General features: G+C 38.3%; 1 protein-coding gene across 1 annotated transcript in view; it reads left to right on the top strand.

Annotated features, from left to right (window-relative positions):
- Window positions 1-606: 606 nt before the first annotated feature.
- The window catches only part of LOC115214465 (beta-1,3-galactosyltransferase 2-like), a 64,647-nt gene continuing 42,844 nt past the window's right edge, over window positions 607-22,409 (top strand). The window contains exon 1 of the mRNA XM_029783664.2: window positions 607-1,251. The gene's annotated coding sequence lies outside the window, so the exon portion shown is untranslated. The remainder of the gene's footprint in view (window positions 1,252-22,409) is intronic.

The raw sequence follows: 22,409 nt of genomic DNA on the forward strand, positions 1-22,409 counted from the left end.
TGCACAGCTGTGTGGTAAGAAGCTTGCTTCCCAATTGCAAAGCTCAGGGCTCAGTTCCACTACATGGCAACATGGGCGATTGTCTTCTGCTATAGCTTCTGGCCAACCAAAACCTTGTGAATGGGTTTCGTAGATAAACCTTAAGAAGCGTATCGTATGTGTGTGTGTGTGTGTGTGTATATATACATATGTTATATGTGTGTGTGCGTGTGTATTCGTCTCCCATCACTGCTTGACAACCGGTGCTGGTGTGTTTACGACGACCATACAGCAGCGGTTCGGCAAAATAGACCGATTAAATAAATACTAGGGTTTAAAAGAAAAGTACTAGGGTCGATTCATTTGACAAAAATTTCTTCCAGGCGTTGCCTCAGCATAACCGTAGACTAATGACTGAAACAAGTAAAAAAAAAATAAAAGACACACACAAATGTATGTATGTATGTATGTATGTAGAAAGATTGCCGTATATATGTATGTGTGTGTGTGCATGAAAGGAAGGAAGAAAGAATCTGAGAAACAGAAAATATAAATAAGCGCGAAAGTGAATGTTTCAAACATTAGTCAGGTGGGAGTTGAGGAACTAAGAATTAGAATTCACGAAGAAGACACTGAGATGTGTAAATAAACAAATATAAGAATGTAGAAGTGACAATCTGAAGGAGAAGAGAGAGAGAGAGAGAGAGGCTGGTAATGGGAGTCGGAGAAAGTAAAAGGGGGAGGAGTGGGAGTGAGAAGACGGGAAGCGAAAAGCGGGTTGTGTAGTTGTGAGAGAATGAATGGTAAAAAGCAAAAGAGACATAGAAAAGGAATCAGTGAGAAGTTAAAAGAAAGACTATAAAAGAAACAAGAAAAGCAAAACCTGAAGAAAATATTGTCTTCGGAACGTAAAGTTTAGAATATTTTTTTGAAAGAATAGGTAAGGAAAAAAAACTCTAAGAACGAAAAGTTGTTGTTATCTTTTTCTATAAAATCCTTGGTGGATTTGAATTTTTAAATTTACAGAAGAGAAAGAAAAAGAATAAGAATTATTTTTATTAGAAAAATACAAAGAAATTCAAGACGAAGAAAATAGTTGAAAGAGTTACAGAAGAGAAAGAGAAAACAAGAAAAAAACAGTAATACGATAACTCATAATAATAATCTCAAGTGGATTTACTGACCATAAATAACAGACTAAAGGATTCTTATTATATTAAAGGAGTAACATTAATAAGGAAGTCCTCGCCATCACCAAATCTATAAATAATGGTAAGGTTATTATTCATACTCTTGTTATCGTTATAGCATAAAGGATTATTGTTATTATTGTTATAGAAGAAAACCTGTTTTAAAAGAAACCATTGTTGTTGTTGTTGTTGTTGACGTCGATGAAATAGGATATGAAATACTGGTGTCGATGCAATCTTCTAAACTTTTTCCCTCAAAACCAGAGAGAACTGTTGTTGCTGCTGCTGTTAATATGGTAGACGAATTGACTCGGGGTATTTCTGCTGGTCCTTTTAGATTGAGTTCAAATCCCGCCGAGTCCAACTTTTGCCGTTCATTCTCCACCCCTTCCGGGGTTGATAAAATGAAGTACCAGTCAAGTACAGGGCTCAATGTAATAAACCAGTGCTCTGCGACCGGCATTCCGCGGTACACTGGTGAAAAGAATATAAAAGTAGTGTACGGCAAATAAAAGGTTGCGGAGCGCTGTAATAGCCTCCTCTCAGAAATGCTGTCCTTGTGCCAAAATTTGAAACTCTTGTTATTGCTACTTTTCACCCTGGCGAAATTCTGGTTTAAGCACCCCATATAACACTTCATAACTTTCTTATATTTTGGAATTTTCAAAAACTTTTTGCGAATTTGTGTTCTACACACGGGAAATTACGATTATGTAAAAAAAAAAAAATTATTAATCTAACACCTTCTCATAAATCCTAAAATGTTCAGTTTAAACTACGGAAAGTCCGAATTATTTTGCTTAAAACTCTTGACTGCATCATCATTATATCAAATGTGTTTATGAGGAAAACATCAGTACATGTCAGAGTGCCGAACTAACGAGGAAGGTATCAGGCAATCGTGAGATGTGCTAAAAACAACAGCTAAATCGCTCTTGAATCACACACATACACAATTTTTTTCATATAATTGTATGATGAATTACCATGTGTAGAACACAAATTCTCAAAATTTTTCTGAAAATTGCAAAAAATATAAAAGTTATGATGGGGTTATATTGGGTGCTTAAAGCACCTTTATCCTCTCAGGGTTTATTAAATGGAGAACCAGTGAAATACTGGTGTCAATGTAATCAGCTAAACTTCTCCCTCAAAATTTCTGGCTTTGTAACTAAATCAGAGAGAGCTGTTGCCATCTTGTCTTTTGTTGCTGCTACTATTGTTCATCTTTTGAACAAAATGCATTGTTATGTCTGCTGGCCCTTTAAACATTCTAAGATCAAATCCTGCCAGGTTCAACTTTTGCTTTTTATCCCTGCCCCTAGGGGTGATAAAATGAAGCATCAGTCAAAAACTAGGATTCATGTAATCCTCTATTAAATTGCAGGCTTTGTGCTAATATTTGAAAATCATATAATAATAATAATAATTATTATTACTATTATTAAGGTGGTGAGCTGGCAGAATCATTGGCACACTGGACGAAATGCTTAGCAGTATTTTGCCCGTCACTCTGATCTGAGTTCAAATTCCACTGAGGTCCACTTTGCCTTTCATCCTTTCAGGGTTGATAAAATAAGTACCAGTGAAACTCTGGGGTTGATGTAATCGATTCATCCTCTCCCCACAAATTGCTGCCTTTGTGGCAAAATTTGGAACCATTATTATTATTATTAAGGGCGTTAGCTGTCAGAATCGTTAGCATGCTGGACAAAATGCTTAGTGGTATTTCGCCTGTCGCTCCGTTCTGAGTTCAAATTCCGTCAAGGTCGATTTTGCCTTTCATCCTTTCAAAGTCAATAAAATAAGTACCAATTGAATACTTGGGTTGATGTAATTGATTATATCCCTCCTTCAAATTTCAGGCCTTGTGCATATAGTAGAAAGGATTATCATTATTATAAATTTGAAACCATTTAAGGTGGTGAGTTGGCAGAATTGTTAGCATGCTGGGTGAAGTGCTTAGTAGTATTTCATCTGCCCTCGTGTTGCAAGCTCAAATTCCACCGAGGGTGACTTTGTCTTTCATCGTTTCGAGGTTGATAAATTAAGTACCAATTGAGTACTAGGGTTGATTTAATTGACTATTCCTCTCTCCCAAATTTCAGGCTTTGTACTTATAGTAGAAAGAATTATTATTATTATTATTATTATTATTATTAAGGTAGTGAACTGGTAAGATCATTACTGTGATGGACAAAATGCTTAGCTGCATTTCACTTGTCTTTATGTTCTGCATTCAAATTCCACTGAGGTTGACTTTGCTTTTCATCCTTTCAAGGTCAATGAAGTAACAGTTGGGCCCTGGGGTCAACATAATCAACTTACACCTTCCCCAAACTTGCTGGCCTTATGCCAGAAAGAAATGGAAAAGACAGATCATTTCACTGTCTTTTCCATTTCTTTCTCCCTATCCTTTATGTAAATCACCACACAAATTGTTGTCTGTCCTTGTGATGTCACCCACATCTCTGCTTCAGTGGCTAAGAAAAGAAATTATTATTATTAATAAGGCAGCAAGCTAGCAGAATCATGAGTATGCTGGATGAAATGCTTAGCAGTCAGTATTTCACCTATTGCTATGTTCTGAGTTCAAATTCCGCTAAGGCTGACTTTGCCTTTCATTCTTTCAAGGGTTGGTAAATTAAGTACCAGTGAAACACTGAGGTCAATGTAATCAACTAGTCCCCTCCCCTCAAATTTCAAGCCTTGTACCTCTAGTAGAAAGGATTGTTATTATTATTAAGGCTGTGAGCTGGCAGAATCATTAGCATGCTGAGCAAAATGCTTAGTGGCATTTTGTCCGCCTGACATTCTGAGTTCAAATTCCACTGAGGTCGACTTTACCTTTCATCCTTTTGGGGTCGAGAAATTAAATACCAGTGAAACACTGGGGTTGATGTAATCAACTAGTCCTCTCCCCCCAAAAATTTCAGGCCTGGTGCCTTTGGTAGAAAGGATTATTATTATTGAGTGAGAGAGCAGTGCATGCCATCAAAGTGACACTGGGGTACAAATATATGAAGTTCAATTTACCTATCATGACTACCCACAATCATATGTGCATGACATGGTAAACGGTGCACGATATTGCAGGTGAGGTCCTGTTGGAATTTTCTTCAGGTTGAGTTGCCCATTCCACTTGAAAATTCCATGAATAAGGGTTGTTTAAGGATGTTGAATGAAACACCCATGTTTCCAGAGGTGAATTATTCAAACCCTAAATGATTCCTTTCAACACATGGCTATGATGCTCCCCCACTACTTCTGCTCATGATCAGAGATGCACATATCGTCAGCCACTAAGGGACATGGTCAACTGGTGAAGGTCAAGCAACTGACAAGCAAATCTGTGGTACTGAGCAGAATATTTGCTGTAGCCCATCTTTTACATCTTTGTTGTTATTATTATTATTATTGAGTGAGAGAACAGTGCAGCGAGCTGCCAGAATTGTTAAGAATTGTTAGCACACTAGGGTCAATAAATTAAGTATCAGTTGTGTATTGGGTTTAATCTAATCAACTGGCCCCCTCCCACCAAATTTCAGGCCTTGTGCATATAGTAGAAAGGATCGTTATTATTAAAGTGGTGAGCTGGCAGAATCATTAGCACACTGGGTGAAATGCTTAGCGGTATTTCACTCATTGCTACGTTCTGAGTTCAAATTCTGCTGAGGTTGACTTTGCCTTTCATCCTTTCGGGGTCAATAAATTAAGTACCAGTGAAACACTGGGATTGATGTCATTGACTAGTCTCCTTCTACAAAATTTCAAGGCCTTGTGCCTTCAGTAGAAAGGAATATTATCATCATCATCATTATTATTATTATTATTATTATTATTATTATTATTATTATTAAGGTAGTGAGCTGACAGAATCGTTAGCACGTGGGGCAAAATGCTTTGTGGCATTTCGTCCGTCCTTATGTTCTGAGTTCATATTCTGCTGCGTTAACTTTGCCTTTTATCTTTTTGGGGTCAATAAAATAAATTCTAGTTGAGCACTGGGGTTGATGCAATTGACAAACCACCTCCCACAAGGTTCCGGCCTCTGTACTTATAGTAGAAAGGATTATTATTATTATTATTATTACTTTTATGGGTTTTTCCATGAGTAACCTTTCGTAGTGCCTCCCCCTATTGGGAGTTTTGTTACTTACATTTCGTTGTTATCCTGCTTTTCTACACGAACGTTTTTCAAACGGACAAAACCCTTTGTAACTTTCGTCCTGTGTTTTGTCCCTTTATGTTTTAATTGATTTTTGTTAGCCATTGTGGCCAATAAATGAATGAATTATTATTATTATTATTATTATTATTATTATTATTGAGTGAGCGAGCAGAGCATGCCATCAAAGTGACACTGGGGTAAAATATACGAAGCCCAGTATACCCATCATGACTACCCGTCTGATAAGGGTACACCAGGCACATGCATCACAACCATATGTGCGCGACATGGTGATCTCATATCAAGATAAACAGCACATGACCTTGCAGGTGGAGCCCAGTTAGAATTTTCTTCAGATCGAGTAACCCATCCCGCTCAAAAGGTCCCTGAATAAGGGTTGTTTAAGGACGTTGAACGAAACACCCATGTTTCCAGAGGTGAATTATTCAAACCCCAAAGAATCCTTCTCAACACATGGCTATGATGCTACCCCACTACTTCTGCTCGTGATCAGAGATGCACATATCGTCAGCCACTAAGGGACATGGTCAACTGGTTATGGTCAAACAACTGACAAGCAAATCTGTGGTATTGAGCAGAATATTTGCTGTAGCCCATCTTTTATACCAAGACAAAACAATGTACATGATAACACTTCCAATCAGTTAAGATCAGAAGCCATGAGAGCCACTGCCTGGTACTGCATCGGGGTATTTATTATTATTATTATTATTATTTCTGAAGCCTATATGCCATGCTTTCACTGCACAAACATTGAGTGCAACATGTGCAATACTTTATTTTTGTGTTTTTCTGTTGTATCCAGCACATTTTATGTAATAATATGTGCAGTCACTGTTAATAATGTTTTCTCTATGCTTTGCAAAAATATCTGATCCTGTGATTTTTGTTTAAGTAATTATCTGCATCATTTTTTAATTATTCCAAAAGCACCTATAATTGTAGGGAGTGTGTGTCTCATTCCAATTCCCAGGTTATGTTTATTATTTTGAGTTTTTCTTTCCATTTGTTTCCATATTCTAGTGAGATCTTCCTGACTCCTAGGGTAAAGAAATACACTGTATACATTGGTAGACCATTAAACTAAATTCACCAGATTGTTTATTTTTAAAATGAAATGAAGTTATGTGAAAAAAATTAAAATACGTGGATAATAATCATTATTATTATTACATCCTCATTAGCGCAGGTGGTGGTATTGTTTTCAGTCGTGTTTGTTTGTCTATGGACAAGATATCTCAAGAACCACTGGATGGATTTGGGTGAAACTTTCAGTGATGTTTGGCCTCGTGACTGGCACAAATTGATTAGATTTTGGGATTGATCCAGTGCTGGACTTTCAAATCTTTTTCATTTATCTCCCTTTAGGCTGTTTCCAAAGTTTTATTTTCGTTTCTCTATTAGTAATTTTATTCACGTCTCTGCCTTAGTAGAAACTGATGGATAAAGAAATTAAACTACACAAATAAACGGCAGCAACACTGTTCAGAAATTAAATAACACTAACATATTTTTATAATATATATATTATATATTATACAAATTGAGGTAGGGGTTGTGAGTGCAACCCACCATGGAATAACATATATCCAATATACTGCCAGTAAAGCACCCAACAAAGTTAATACATAAATGTTAAGAATTGCGAGGCAATTAATTCATTTATTGTATTATATGGGCAGAGGTAAAATGTTTTACCACAAATTAATAATACAAAATAAGAAAATGGAGAAATACTCCTTTATCAATAATCAACTACCAGATAATACCCAATCACATAATTTATTAACCCACTACATATGAACATCAAGGTCAAACATAATAATATAGAACAAAACAATGCACATCAATGAGTAATATGATACAATAAGTACAATATGTATAAGTGAATATAAATGAATATAAATATAAACTACATCTTACAGCTGTTTCAGCCATGTAGATATGGGTATCTCATTATGCTCATATTAGCCAGGTGTGATAAGTTAATATGTGGTTATAAATGAGATACTTACAAAAATATCTCAAGGCCTCTTTAGAGATTATAAAGTACAATCTAAATATGAATATCAGAGGAGGTACACCCATACAAGAGTGGGTACATACCCATAATATATAATATACACATACATATGAGTGCATATACCCATGCTCCTATATATATATACACATATACATAATAATATACAACAATATACATACATATATACTATATTCAAGGTTACAGTTGGTCAAATCAATATGTTAGAATATTACAATATACAAACATACACATATCTATATGCAAATGTACATATATATACAAAGTCAAGAGTTCATTATATTAAGTTACAAAATGCCATTAATATTACTATCATTATTATTACCATTACCACTATTGTTACTAATACTATTATTATTATTATTATTAATAATAATACCAGCAAAACAATATGTGCATCACGCGGTTCACAGTACATATCATGTGGAAAAAATCAGGTAGAATACATCAACAGCTTAATATATTGGAATAGCAACATAATAATAACAACAACAATAATAATAATACAGTACAATGCAAAACATTATAGATCAGCAAATACATATAAAATGAAAAATATTGATTTACATCATAGCAAAGTCCAAAAGTGTACATGCATATAAACGCATACTAGCCAGAGTTTTTGACGGTGATATATATTAACACTTTACAGTATACTTACATATATACATACATCTATACATACATCTATACATTGATCTAAAACAACAGGAATATTAAAAGAAGGCTGGAATTTAATAGAAGAGGAAACCAAAAGGTCTCATGCTATTCATTTAAAAATTCCTGAGTAGAACTCATGATGGTTACATCTGCCTTTGAATCTATTTTGAATGGTGAATTTGTTAACTTTGGCTTGTATTAGATAAGGATAAACTAGTTATTACTGTTACTAAATTTTCTACAGCCACCTTCACATTCCCTGACTATAACTGGGATTGATCAGGTACCGGACAAGGATTCTGGACTATTTTTCCTGTTTTTTTACTTAATTTTTGAGAGTGGTCGATCTCATTTTTAGTATTCTCGTTTGTGAGAGCAGTCAAGTTTATTTCAGATGTTCTCATTTTAAAAATCATCTCCGGCGAATCGTTGATGTTGCTTTGGCGGAGGTTTGCGCTCTCTGAGTGCTCTTTTTTTCCTTATTATTATCATTATTAATATTAATATTAACTACCAGTTTGTCTATTTAACTAATAGTTTATCTGTGTGACTGTCTTATGTAAGTATGTATGTATGTATGTATGTATGTATGTATCTATCTATCTATCTGTCTGTCTAATATTCATTTTCCTATTTAATATCTATGTTTCTGTGTGTATGCATGTGTATACACACATGCATGCGCATGCACACACACACACACACACACGAACATGCATATACACAGCTATACATACATATATATTCTACATACATATTCTTCCTCCTTATCATCATCATCATCATCATCATTATCATCATTTTAATGTTCACTTTTCCAGTGCTAGCATGGAGTTAATTGTAGCAGATTCTCTACTTGAGTGCAGAAAGATCTTCTGCTTGAGTGTATGTGTGAGGCCTTCTCTTGATGCAGAGATCCAATTTGAACAAATTTGTCTAATTGGCTTAAAACTGATCATGATGTGTGTATGTATGTTTTTACAACAGGTTTCATTTAGTCTCTATCTAACAAATCCACTTGCAAAGTTTTGTAGAAAACATTTGTCCAAAGTGCCACACAGTGGGACTGAACCTGAAACCTTGATTGGAAACAAATTTCTGAACCACACCTGTACCTACATGTTCTATATAAATATTCTGCATATATATTCTATTAACACTTTCTGCACACACATTCTATATACCTTTCTCTTGATGTGACTCCTTGTTTCCAGAAGATACATGAATAAATTTGTGGTCCCACTGCTTGGCAAGCCCTTGTCTGATTAAAAGACTTGTGAGTCAATTTGGTAGACTGAAACTAAAAGAATCCTGTCATATATATATATATATATATATATATATATATATAATATATATATATATATATATATATATATGTGTGTTGTGTGTGTGTGTGGTGTGTGTGTGTGTGTGTGTGTGTCTTCTGTCAGTGTTTGTCCTCCACCACCACCACCACCACCACCACCACTTGACAACTTGTGTTTTATGTCCCTGTAACTTAGCAGTTTGATAATAAAGATTTATAGAATAAGTACCCAGTTTAAAAAAAAAAATTAAGTACTGGGGTTGATCCTTTCAACTAAAAATTCTTCAAGGTGGTGCCCCAGTATGACCAACGTCTGATGACTGAAACAAGTAATATATATATATATATATATATTCTTTTACTTGCTTCAGTCAGCTGACTGTGGCTATGCTGGAGCACGAACTTAAAGAGTTTTAGTTGAGGAAATCACCCCCAAGACTTATTCTTTGTAAGCTTAGTACTTATTCTATTGATCACTTTTGCTGGACCACTAAGTTATAGGAACATAAACACACTAGCATAGGTTGTTAAGTAATGGCAGGGGAACAAAGACTCACACACACACACACACATTATATTATATTATATTAGAGACCAAATCGAAACCAAGGCAGGATCATCATCATCATCATCATCATTTAACGTCCGCCTTCCATGCTAGCATGGGTTGGACGATTTGACTGAGGTCTGATGAACCAGACTCCAATCTGATCTGGCAAAGTTTCTACAGCTGGATGCCCTTCCTAACGCCAACCACTCTGAGAGTGTAGTGGGTGCTTTTATGTGCCACCTGCACGAGGGCCACTTTGGTGGTACTGGCTACGGCCACGTCCAGATGGTACTTTTTACGTGCCACCTGCACAGGAGCCAGTCCAGCGGCACTGGCGACGTCCTCACTCGAATGTTTCATGTGCTACCAGCTCAAGTGTTAGTAAGGCGACGCGGTAACAATCATGCTCGAATGGTGTGCTCAACATGCCACCGGCGCGAAGGTCAGTTTGTTGCTCTGGCAACGATCTCACTCGTATGGTACTCTTAGCGCTTTACTAGCAACAGATGCCAGTCACCGAGTTTGATTTCGACTTTGATTTCACTTGCCTCAACTGGTCTTCACAAGCAGAGTTTAGTGTCCAATGAAGAAAAGGCATGCATAAGTGGACTGGTTACACCCCTGGCATAGGCCACAAGGTCACACTTGTGTTTGCCGAGTCTTCTGCAGCACAGCATATTTCCAGAGGTCCCGGATGAATATCTCAAGTCATTTAGAATAATTTAATTCAATTAAGGTGAATTTGAAGTGCCTTGGCTTTGATTTTTCCTCTAATATAGTATATACATGCAATAATGGAACCCTAACATGGATCCTGCCTTAGCTATGATCTTGGAACCTAATGGTCAACCAACTATAGCACTTAACTTGCGTACCTATTCATTTAGATTACAAATGAGCTTAGCCCCTCATATTATCATCATCATCGTTTAACGTCCACTTTCCATGCTAGCATGGGTTGGACGATTTGACTGAGGTCAAATTAGGAGATTCTGTAATTGCTAGCGATATTCGCTCCACAGACTGGTCTTGTTGGTGGTCCTGCTATAGGGTCAGTAATTATTTTATGGTCCTTGCGAAGTCCATTCAGTGCCGGGATATCATTGTTCCAGGCTTGGAAATTATTTCCTGTACGTTTCTGGGGTCCCAGAACAATTGTCCACATCATCATGTGGGCGTTGAGGACCTTTTCTCTCTCCTCATGTGCCTGTACAGTTGTTATCGTTGTATTGGCAATATGAGGTTGCATTGCCTGGATGTAGTTCGGTAAGCTGTCTATTGACATCCTGCCGGACTTATCTGTGGGAAGGCATACCACCTCTCCATTCTTCGTGCGCTGAATGAGCTTACGTGGGCCACATGCAGGTTTAATCCCGAGTTGTTGGGCCTCTGTCTTATTCTGTCTCTGTCTCTTAGTGTATAATCTTAAAATCTGTCTAAGTTTGGTCCTAGCTATAGTGAACTGTGCTTCCATGTGGTCATTATTATGTCTAGGGATGTAGACTCTTTTGTTGAAGGGTAATGTTGTTGGATAAATCCGGTTCATGCAGTAAGTTTTGTTACATACGTTGAAGAATTGAGTGTCAAAGGGGTGGGTATACATGTCAATGGTCATTCTAGAGTTATCTTCATTATCGTTACTGTTTCCATCATCAGCCTCCCTATTATTATTACCACCATTACCACTACTACTATTATTACTATTACCACCACAACTACCATCATTACTACTTCTACTATTACCACCACCACTACTACTACCACTATTATTGTTATTACCATTATTCCTACCATTGCCATTATTACTATCATTCTGATTATCGCTAGTGATATTTTCATTGTTCCTGTTTCTGGTATATGTGTTGTTCATATTAGTGTTGGGTTTTATGTCTGTCTGTTGGACCCTGTCATTCCCTCTGTAGTGGTTGTTATTTTTGTTCCTACGAGTATTGTTATTATTATCTGTTTCAAGTCTACTGACTCCCTGTCCAAGGATTCTGTTGCATTCAACTTTATTTTCCATCGTGACCCCCATGACACAACTTTTATTCGTGTCTTTGTGACTATGGTTATCTGTGTGTGTGTTTGTGTGTCGGTTCTCCCTATTGTTGTTGTTGTTGCTGTTGTATACGATTTTTTTCTCTCTGTTTATGTTTTTGTATCTATTGTTTGTGTCAATGCATTCATTTTTTTTATTGTTGTTGTTGTTGTTGTTGCCGCTGTTAGGGTTCATGTTGCTTTTGTTGTTACGGTTGTTATTGCTGCGGTCATTATTGTTTGTGTTGTTGTTGCTGCGGTTAGTGTTTTTCACGTTGTTGTTGTTGTCGCAAGTGTTGTTGTCATTGTATCTATTTAAATTCCAACGTATTTTTGTGAACGACTTTTCAATTTCGGACAGGCATTTGATGGTATTCACCTTACTATACATCCGGCAGGATGTCAATAGACAGCTTACCGAACTACATCCAGGCAATGCAACCTCATATTGCCAATACAAAGATAAAAACTGTACAGGCACATGAGGAGAGAGAAAAGGTCCTCAACGCCCACATAATGATGTGGACAATTGTTCTGGGACCCCAGAAACGTACAGGAAATAATTTCCAAGCCTGGAACAATGATATCCCGGCACTGTATGGACTTCGCAAGGACCATAAAATAATTACTGACCCTATAGCAGGACCACCAACAAGACCAGTCTGTGGAGCGAATATCGCTAGCAATTACAGAATCTCCTACTTCCTCTCAATGATCATACGCCCTATAATCCGGATGTCACCTGATGTTTGTGACAGCACAGAAGATCTCCTCAGCAGGATCGATGACTGTAACAGCACTTGTGACCTGACCGGATGTATGGTGGGTAGCATGGATGTGGTATCCCTATACCCATCGATCGACGTAGATTTTGCGGTGGAGAAGTGCGTGGAGATGATCAATGAGAGCCAGGTGGAGTTCTGTAATGTCAACACAGAAGAACTGGGCCTCCTACTTAGACTGACATGTAATACTGAATACTTAGATAAACATAATCTTAGTAGTTTCTGCCCCAGTAGATGTTTAAGAGGTAGACCGCCCACAATTACTTCTATGGCTAGGAAGACACATATTGAACGATGGCGCGGATGGACCAGAGCCATACGGAGCCCCGCAAATGTCCATCAGATAAAGAAAATGATCGCGCATGCACTAGGAGCTAGTATAAGAATTACCCTAAAAGGCCACACGTTTAAGTTTAATAATAAAATATATGCCCAGGACGAGGGGGCAGCCATCGGCGTTAGTATCGCTGGTGATGTGGCCAACCTTTTCATGGTATGGTGGGACAGAAGGCTTAAAGAACGCCTAATACAGAACTCCATACTCGTAAACATGTACTCTCGCTATGTTGATGATATCAACATAGTGGTAAAGGCACCCCCACAAGAGAGTAATGTTGATATAGTAATAGAAACTAATACTATGGAGAGCATCCAGCAAATAGCTAACTCCATCCACCAGAGTATTAAGGTCACAATAGACTACCCCACTAAACACCCCAACCATAGACTACCAGTACTAGACACCGAACTCTGGCTAGAAATTGTGAATAATAAAACCCAAATCCTTCATTCATACTATGCCAAACCTATGCCTCAAAATACTTGATCCACCGGAACTCAGCCATTGCGGACAATGCCAAATTCAATATTTTGATGGCAGACCTCGTCAGAATAATGAGAAATGTGTCATGCATGTGCGAGCCCACAGAGTTAAAGAGACATATACAATATTTCATTCACCGCATGCAGTTCTCAGGTTACAGCCATAAAGAAAGGATCAGAGTATACAAAGGAGCCATTAAGAAATTTGATAATATATTATGTAATGATAGGAATGGTATTTGCCCACTCTATAGGAACAAGTCATGGAACACTATAGAAAGGGCAAAAAAGAAAATAGGGAAGGCCAACTCTTGGTATGGTAGCCATAAATACCAGAGTGTCATGTTCGTTGACACCACCTCTGGAGGTGAACTGGCGTATCGCTTTAGAAGGACCCTAGACAAACTTAAGCTAAGAATTAAGGTTGTTGAAAAGCCAGGCAACCCTATCAAATCTATAATTGGTAGAACCTATCCTTTTAGTAGAACCCCCTGTACGGATAAATACTGTACTGTATGTAGATTTAGCCCACAAACAAACTGTAAAGCTAGAAATGTAGTCTATAGTATAAGATGTATAGAGGGACGATGCAGTAACAAGACAACGACATACGCAGGAGAAACGGCAAGAAGCATAGGAGAGCGGGTAAATGAGCATTGGAGACAACTCAAGGAAGGTAAAAGCTCATCGATTCTGTACCAACACGCCGAACAAGAACACTTGGGATCAATCAATAACATAGAAATTAAAATATTATCCACACATAGATCAGATGCAACAATTAGACAAATTACAGAAGCTACACACATAATAGAAAATAAACCTAGCCTGAATAGAAAATTAGAATGGAGCACTAACACACACCACAACATATGACGATAGAGGATCCTGAAAAAATAATAAATACACAGATAAATAAATAAACTAATAGAAATAAATAACTATATATATATGTATATATGTATGTATATGTATATATATATATATATATTTTAACGATTCAATTTATTATTATTATTACTAGTATTGTTGTTATACATACATACAAGCATATGTAATGATAATAATGGGTGGATGTAAACACATGAACAAAATAAGAATCAACAAAAACAAAAAACAAAATGCAAAATACAAATTACATGAACATATAAAAAAAAAAGTTACAAATTACATGAATGTATATAAACAGAAGATACAAATATTACAGGCATACCCCACATACACACACTAAATAAACATAAACGCACATAGAGATATAAGCATGCGCAAATGAAGACATACAATAGAAATACAAAATGGCTGACGGTTAGTAAGGAGAGACACAAATAAGTAAGAAGAAAACAAAGGACCACTGATGCGGTCACAGGAGTATGACGAAAGAACTCTGGCCGAAATAAGATTAAGATTAATGTAAAAAATAAATAACACTGAAGCAAAGTAACACCAAATATATAGTGCGTGTGTTCTTATTGGCTAAACTGGCAAAATGACCATTCCGAGTTATAACAATATATATATATATATATATATATATATATATATATATATATATATATATATATATATATATATATATATATATATATATATATATATATAGGCACTGGAGTGGCTGTGTGGTAAGAGGCTTGCTTCCCAATCACATGGTTCCAGGTTCAGTCCTACTGCATGGCACCTTGGGCTAGTGTCTTCAACTATACCCTCAGGCCAACCAACGCATTGAGAGTAGGCAGAAACTGAAAAAAGCCTGTCGTAAATACTGGAGATATATATGTGTGTGATGTATATATGTGTGTGTGTATGTATGTTTGTGTCAGTGTTTATCTCCCCACCATCGCTTGACAACCTATACTGGTGTGTTTACGTCCCCGTAATTTAGTGGTTCGGCAAGAGAGACAGATAGAATAAGTAGTAGGCTTACAAAGAATAAGTCCTGGGGTTGATTTGTTCCGTACCGTGCATCTGCTCTCTCCCCTGCACCCGCCGTCACCCGTCTCTCGTTTCCCCTCACCTACCACCCCACCTCTCCAACGCACCATTCTCCGAGCCTTCCGGCGACTCTAGTCCGACCCCTCTACTTGGCACATCATCCCTAACCGACCCACCCCTCCTTCAAACGAGCCCACAACCTACGAGACCTCTTGGTCCACAGCTTCTTCCCTAACACAACCTCCCAACCCGGCTCGTTTCCCTGCTGCCGCACTTACCCTTACCTCTCCAACACCACCCTCCTCACAGGCACCCATCATCGATCTTATATCACTGACTCCTTCACCTGCACTTCTAGCAACGTCATCTACGGCATCTCCTGCTCTCTCTCCCTTCCACCTTCTTCCTTCATCGTCACCCCTCCCTCGTTACCCCACCCCCTACACATTCCAATCCTACCATCCCTATACATCCCATCCCACCCCACCCTATCTCATAGACCCCACCCTTGCTTCCCCACTCTCTCCTCCCCCGCACCCCAACACCACCACACACCACCACACCACCAACCACACACCGCCACACCACACCACACACCACCATGCCCCACCATACCACATCACACCACCCTGCACACACTAGCACTAACCACTTCCCAGCAACTACACCATCATCCACATACCTACACATGTACACATCAATGTCACCAGCCCCCTTCCACATGCACATACACGCGCACTTTCATTTTGGGATTACCACTACTTTATTATCTCCCCTTCTTCCTAGCTCTCCTGTGTGACCCTCGGTCCGGCATTCGCCATGATAGATCGCTAACCACTAAACCTTGTTCTATTTTCTCTCCCTGTTTATTTCTCTGTTCCATTCTGTCGAAGAGCGTAGGCTGGAAACGTAAAATACTTTCTCACTTCCCAAGCGTTAAACTAATACAGCTGTTTGTTGATTACACACCCATCTTTGTCTTTTGTTGTTTTTTTTGTAAATTCTCACTATATATATGTGTGTGTGTGTGTGTGTGTGTGTGTGTGTGTGTGTGTGTGGAGGCACAATGGCCCAGAGGTTAAGGCAGCGGACTCACGGTCAGAGGATCACGGTTTCGATTCCCAGACCGGGCGTTGTGAGTGTTTATTGAGCGAAAACACCTAAAGCTCTACGAGGCTCTGGCATGGGTGGTGGCGATCCCTGCTGTAATCTTTCACCACAACTTTCTCTCACTCTTTCTTCTGTTGGCCTGCTCGCTTAGCCAGCGGGGTGATGTCATTTGAAGGCTAAAACAATGCGAAGCACATTGTGACCAGCGATGTGTAGCACCATCTGATAGCCTGGTCGGTCACAGTGATCATGGTGATATATATATAGTAAGAAGAAAAAAAGGGGTTAAAAAATACGGGCAGATATCTATAAAGTACTCAGTTTTAAATGAATTTGGTTAACTATATCCAACAATTAGACACCAAGAAATGCAAGTAGAATATACATCCAAGGTAATTCCCCCAAATTACATTGAACATATATAAACAGAAGATACAAATATTACAGGCATCCCCCACATACACACACTAAATAAACATAAACGCACATAGAGATATAAGCATGCGCAAATGAAGACATACAATAGAAATACAAAATGGCTGACGGTTAGTAAGGAGAGACACAAATAAGTAAGAAGAAAACAAACAAAGGACCACTGATGCGGTCACAGGAGTATGACGAAAGAACTCTGGCCGAAATAGGATTAAAAAATAAAATAAATGTAAAAAATAAATAACACTGAAGCAAAGTAACACCAAATATATAGTGCGTGTGTTCTTATTGGCTTAACTGGCAAAATGACCATTCCGAAATATAACAATATCTGTTTCAACACACGACTTCACATAAAAAATCTTGCACAACAAATATTTAAACGTATATATATATATATATATATATATATATATATATATATATATATATATATATATATATATCTCACCGTCAGTGTATCATATATCTGAAAAAGAAGCACAGTCTAAAAGTTAGAGCAGTAATATATTTACATGAAGTTAGATGTATGTCTGGTCGTAGAGTGACCAATGGTCTTGCATCCACAAAGCGTTGGGCTTTAGAGACGGCTGGTCAGACTCCAATGGCCACAAGCATATAACTTCTCTGTAACCTGGAGGTAGAAAACCCTCTTTAAGGATCCTTACCTGTTCTGCTACACAAAGCTGGAATCATCCATTCCCATTTGTATAGTACCCCGGCTGCTCTATGATCCTCCACTTAATTTCGTATGGAGTTCCTTCATTTCATTGGCCTGAGGAATAATTAGCTGGGTACACCTCATTAAGTAATTATTACATCAGAGGATCTGCTCGCTAGGAAACATGTAGCCTGAATTATATATATATATATATTCTTTTTTTTTCCTTTTACTTGTTTCAGTCATTTGACTGCGGCCATGCTGGAGCACCGCCTTTAGTCGAGCAAATCGACCCCAGGACTTATTCTTTGTAAGCCCAGTACTTATTCTATCGGTCTCTTTTTGCCGAACCGCTAAGTGACGGGGATGTAAACACACCAGCATCGGTTGTCAAGCAATGCTAGGGGGACAAACACAGACACACAAACACACACACATACATATACATATATATACATATATACAACAGGCTTCTTTCAGTTTCCGTCTACCAAATCCACTCACAAGGCATTGGTCGGCCCGGGGCTATAGCAGAAGACACTTGCCCAAGATGCCACGCAGTGGGACTGAACCCGGAACCACGTGGTTGGTTAGCAAGCTACTTACCACACAGCCACTCCTGCGCCTATATATATATATACTAGCAGTATAATCCGGCCTTGCCCGGGATTAAGTTACGATTATTAAGCTAATCAAGTTTTTTATTTCAAACCAAACTAAGTAATATAGACGTCAAATTGAAATTAGTTATATTATATATATATTATATATATTATATATATATAATATAATATAAATATATATGGGCAACAGATACGAACACACATACACACACGTACGTACGTACACCTATTGCATGTTTTCTGCACGCATACATGTTCATAAACAGAAATGAATGGAAAAAATATTGTTAAATTTGTAGATTGACATTCGCACGATTTTTACTAAGAAAAAAAATCGTTTTTTTTTGCGTGGAATCAACTACTCTGGTCTTAAAACCCTTTTTGTGGTTCGTGAAACGGAGTGGGGTGTGGTGGAAGCCTCGCAAATTGTAGCCATTTGTATTGTGTAATTCACTGACAAATTGTTACTCACCTCTTTGTTTCTTTGTTGTTAAATAAATGGATTGTCAACAAAACACTTTTTTACTCGGCGTAAAATAAAAACAAAACTCTTTCGCACCTAAAGTAATGTGTGTGAGAGAGAGGGAGGGTAGAAAAATGAAAGATTTAAAATAAATAAATGATTTAAAATAAATATATTGTAATCGTTGTGTGAGAAAGTATATATAATATGATTATAAAATATAATGTATTTCAAAAACAAAAAACAAAACATTTTACATTTTATTTTTTATGAACGTAGTCACTTACTCTCTCTCACTTTGTCTTTCCCGTGAAACTCTCTGCCTCCTTCTTCCACTTTTCTTTATCTTATTTTTTTTTTGCTAGACGCCGTCAAAAAAGATGTGGCTGATATTCTTTATGGCTAAAAGCTATGGTTGAAAATAGATTTTTACGCTATCCTCGGGTGCCTCGGGAAAAAAATAAGTTGACAAAACCCAGATAGGATGTTGACGAATGTCCTCCTAAAATTTGAGCAACATGCGTGCTAATTTGTGGATGTGCATAAATTACAATCACGTACACACACACACACACACACACACACATGCCTTTTATAGATATGATGTATATATATAGGCGCAGGAGTGGCTGTGTGGAAAGTAGCTTGCTTACTAACCACATGGTTCCGAGTTCGATCCCACTGTGTAGCACCTTGAGTAAGTATCTTCTACTATAGCCTCTGTAAAACGTGCCTGAATGAAAACTGATTCGTAAATAATTTGTTGTATCAATTTATGGGAAAAAGAGGCTCCAGGATATATACAGGATTAGCCATTTGAAATATATTTCGTGCAACGTGATTGGATCTTTGATCCAATTCCTGTGCAATACTCAACTAATCACAACACAGGGCTCAATAAATGCTCAATAACTCATTTAAGTATTTCAACCAATCACAACAAATTAGTGTGATGAGCCTATATAAACCAAACTTACTGTTTTTTAAATATGCACTCGCTACATATCCATTGTCTGTCTATAAACCCATTGTCTATCTGCCTATTGTCTGTCTTTTTAAAAACCAATTTTCTATCTCTAAAGCCATTGCCTATTTATATACTCATTGTCTATTTATATATCTATTCATATACCCATATAAACGAATCTTTGCAAGGGACTCAGTACACAACAAGCTTTTACGCTGTCTGTTGGCAGTCCAACGACCCAAAAGACAGAGACATTCATAGACATTTCAATAGATTAAAGATTTTTAGTGAAATGTTTCTTGAGGACAGTAAATAATGAAGAGAAAATCTTAAAGAAAACATATGGTTTATATAATTTCAGGGACTTAATGCATATTATTGACACAACATATGTACGGCATATGTCATAGATGTTTCTTTACTAGCCAAACAACGTCTGCAGATGTAGATTTATTTATCTTTCCCCGACACCATCTCTAAACAACTTTACATCATCGTTTCGCTACAGTAACCCACATTTATAGATACGTGTTGTTTCAGAAAGACCTGATTTTGGTTAGTTCTTCCTTAATTATTTTATTTGGTGTGAATCAGTGGAAAGCTCTCAAGTCTATTCATCTAGCTAGCGATACGAGGTTCACACACAGCATGCAGTGTTGTGCAACTGATAAGAAAGTAAACTTGAAATGTCATAATAAATATCAGAGTGAATCAGTGATTCTTATGGTTCAAACTCATTTCAGTAGATAAGTAGGTTTACACCTCTCAATATTGCATGAGGATATTTTTATATTATTTTTGAGGTCATCATATGTACAGCGAAATCCACATTCCTGGTGGACTGAAGCGCTTTTCCCCAATGTCCCCCCCCCCAGTTAATGTTATTTTACTCCACATACTCTAAATCATGAATAAGGAGCATAGGATTGTGACACTGTACCAATCAACAATTCCATCCTGGTAACCAACTACATGACAGAGATGGACATTGAAACTCTCCCGCATACATTACACCACAGAGAGGATAGATAAGGAACTTAGCATGAGTGGGACCCTCATGAATTTAGATCAATCGAAAGCTTTCGATAGGGTCGACCACTAGTACTTGGTGGCTGTCCTCATGGCAGCCAGTTTTCAGAGGCAGGGTCACTGCAATGTACAGTGACATCTGTTCAGTGGTCAAAGTCAGTGGCCACCTGTCAGAATCGTTTAGCCTCGAATGTTCGGCCCGTTGAGGGTGCCCACTCTCACTCCTACTGTATATGCTGGCTGTTTAGCCACTGATACGGAAGCTGGATGTTTCAAGGGACGTCCTGCTTGAACTAGGATGCAGAAGATTCATGTCAGCTTATGCCAGTCACCTCATTTTCCAAGATGTTCGACATTATCACGGCAATGTGATAGTTTCGGACATCTTGGAAATCGAGTTGATTGACACTCTCCTAAGGGAGTATGAATCGGTGATAGGCACAAAGATTAATCAGAAGTCGGTGGGCCTGCAGCTAGGCATCTGGAGAGGTAGGTCCATGCCACTCGATAGTATCTCAGGGCGCTGGACAGAACAACTGCTTAAGTTGCTCAGGATCTGGTTTCATCTGGCCCTCCAGGTGGACAAGACCTAGGGGAGGGGTGGTGACGAGCAGAGTCCCACCCAGAAATAGAGCAAGAGGAAGCTGTACCTGAAAGGTTGGGCGGAGGTGGTGAATGCGTACACCGCATCCGTCATCCACTATTGTCTGACTATCATCCCTTGCCCTGCTTCGTTGCTGATCAAGCTGGAGTGCGTACACTTTTGCTTTCTGTGGAAGGGACAGATTCTGCTTGTCAGACGGTTCATTTACTCTCAGTAGCTGCTGTGAGTAGAGCTAATGATGTGAGGCTGTAACATCTCCTTGACAGTGAGCAGTTGTATTTGCTGTTTGTCAGACGAGAGTTTACGCAGCTCCTTACATTGACGGGGCTGCAAGTCTTGGATCAGCCGTAGATCGAAGGGAGACGCTTGCCACCTGGAGTCTCGGCAAACGCTCACAACCCTCTGTCAGTTGGGTAATGAGGTCGGTGGAAGTTTCACCTTGGAGTTCTATCAAGAATTAGTGGTGGGTAAGAGCGATGATGTCTTCGGGGAATCTCTGGCCATTGGGACTGATCAATTGGCTGGGTTTTTTTTTGAGGACTTTCAGACCAAGGTCTATGGATAATTTCCGGAAATCCCTGGCTTGAGTTTGCTACTGGAGTGCTCTGCCAGTTCGAGACAAGTTGTACAAGCACAGAATACTGCCAAAAGGACTTGTCTGAGATACGCACAGAGCAATGAAACCATTCTGCATACACTCGCTAAATGTCCGGGCATTGCTGTTGTGTGTAGGACGGATTCTACTTACGACCGAGTTCACCATGAAGATCGTGCCACTGCCTTCTTTTGGCCGAGAAGGGCAGGCAGTCTGATGGCTGTGGTGAAAGAGGTAGTGTGGTGGACGAAGTTGAAAGGACTGAAGACAAACACTTTCCTCTTCGGCTAAGGCCTCACTGACTTTTTCAAGTTCCACCTGAAAAGGAAAATGAAAGTGGGGAGGGAATTGCTGACCCCAGTATTTTTGTTGAAAGGTAGTTGAATGTGGTGAGGATGGTTCATGTAAATGAGCTTACTCTGAGCATGCAC

Source organism: Octopus sinensis, linkage group LG7 (genome assembly GCF_006345805.1).
Source record: "Octopus sinensis linkage group LG7, ASM634580v1, whole genome shotgun sequence".
NCBI lineage: Eukaryota > Metazoa > Mollusca > Cephalopoda > Octopoda > Octopodidae > Octopus > Octopus sinensis.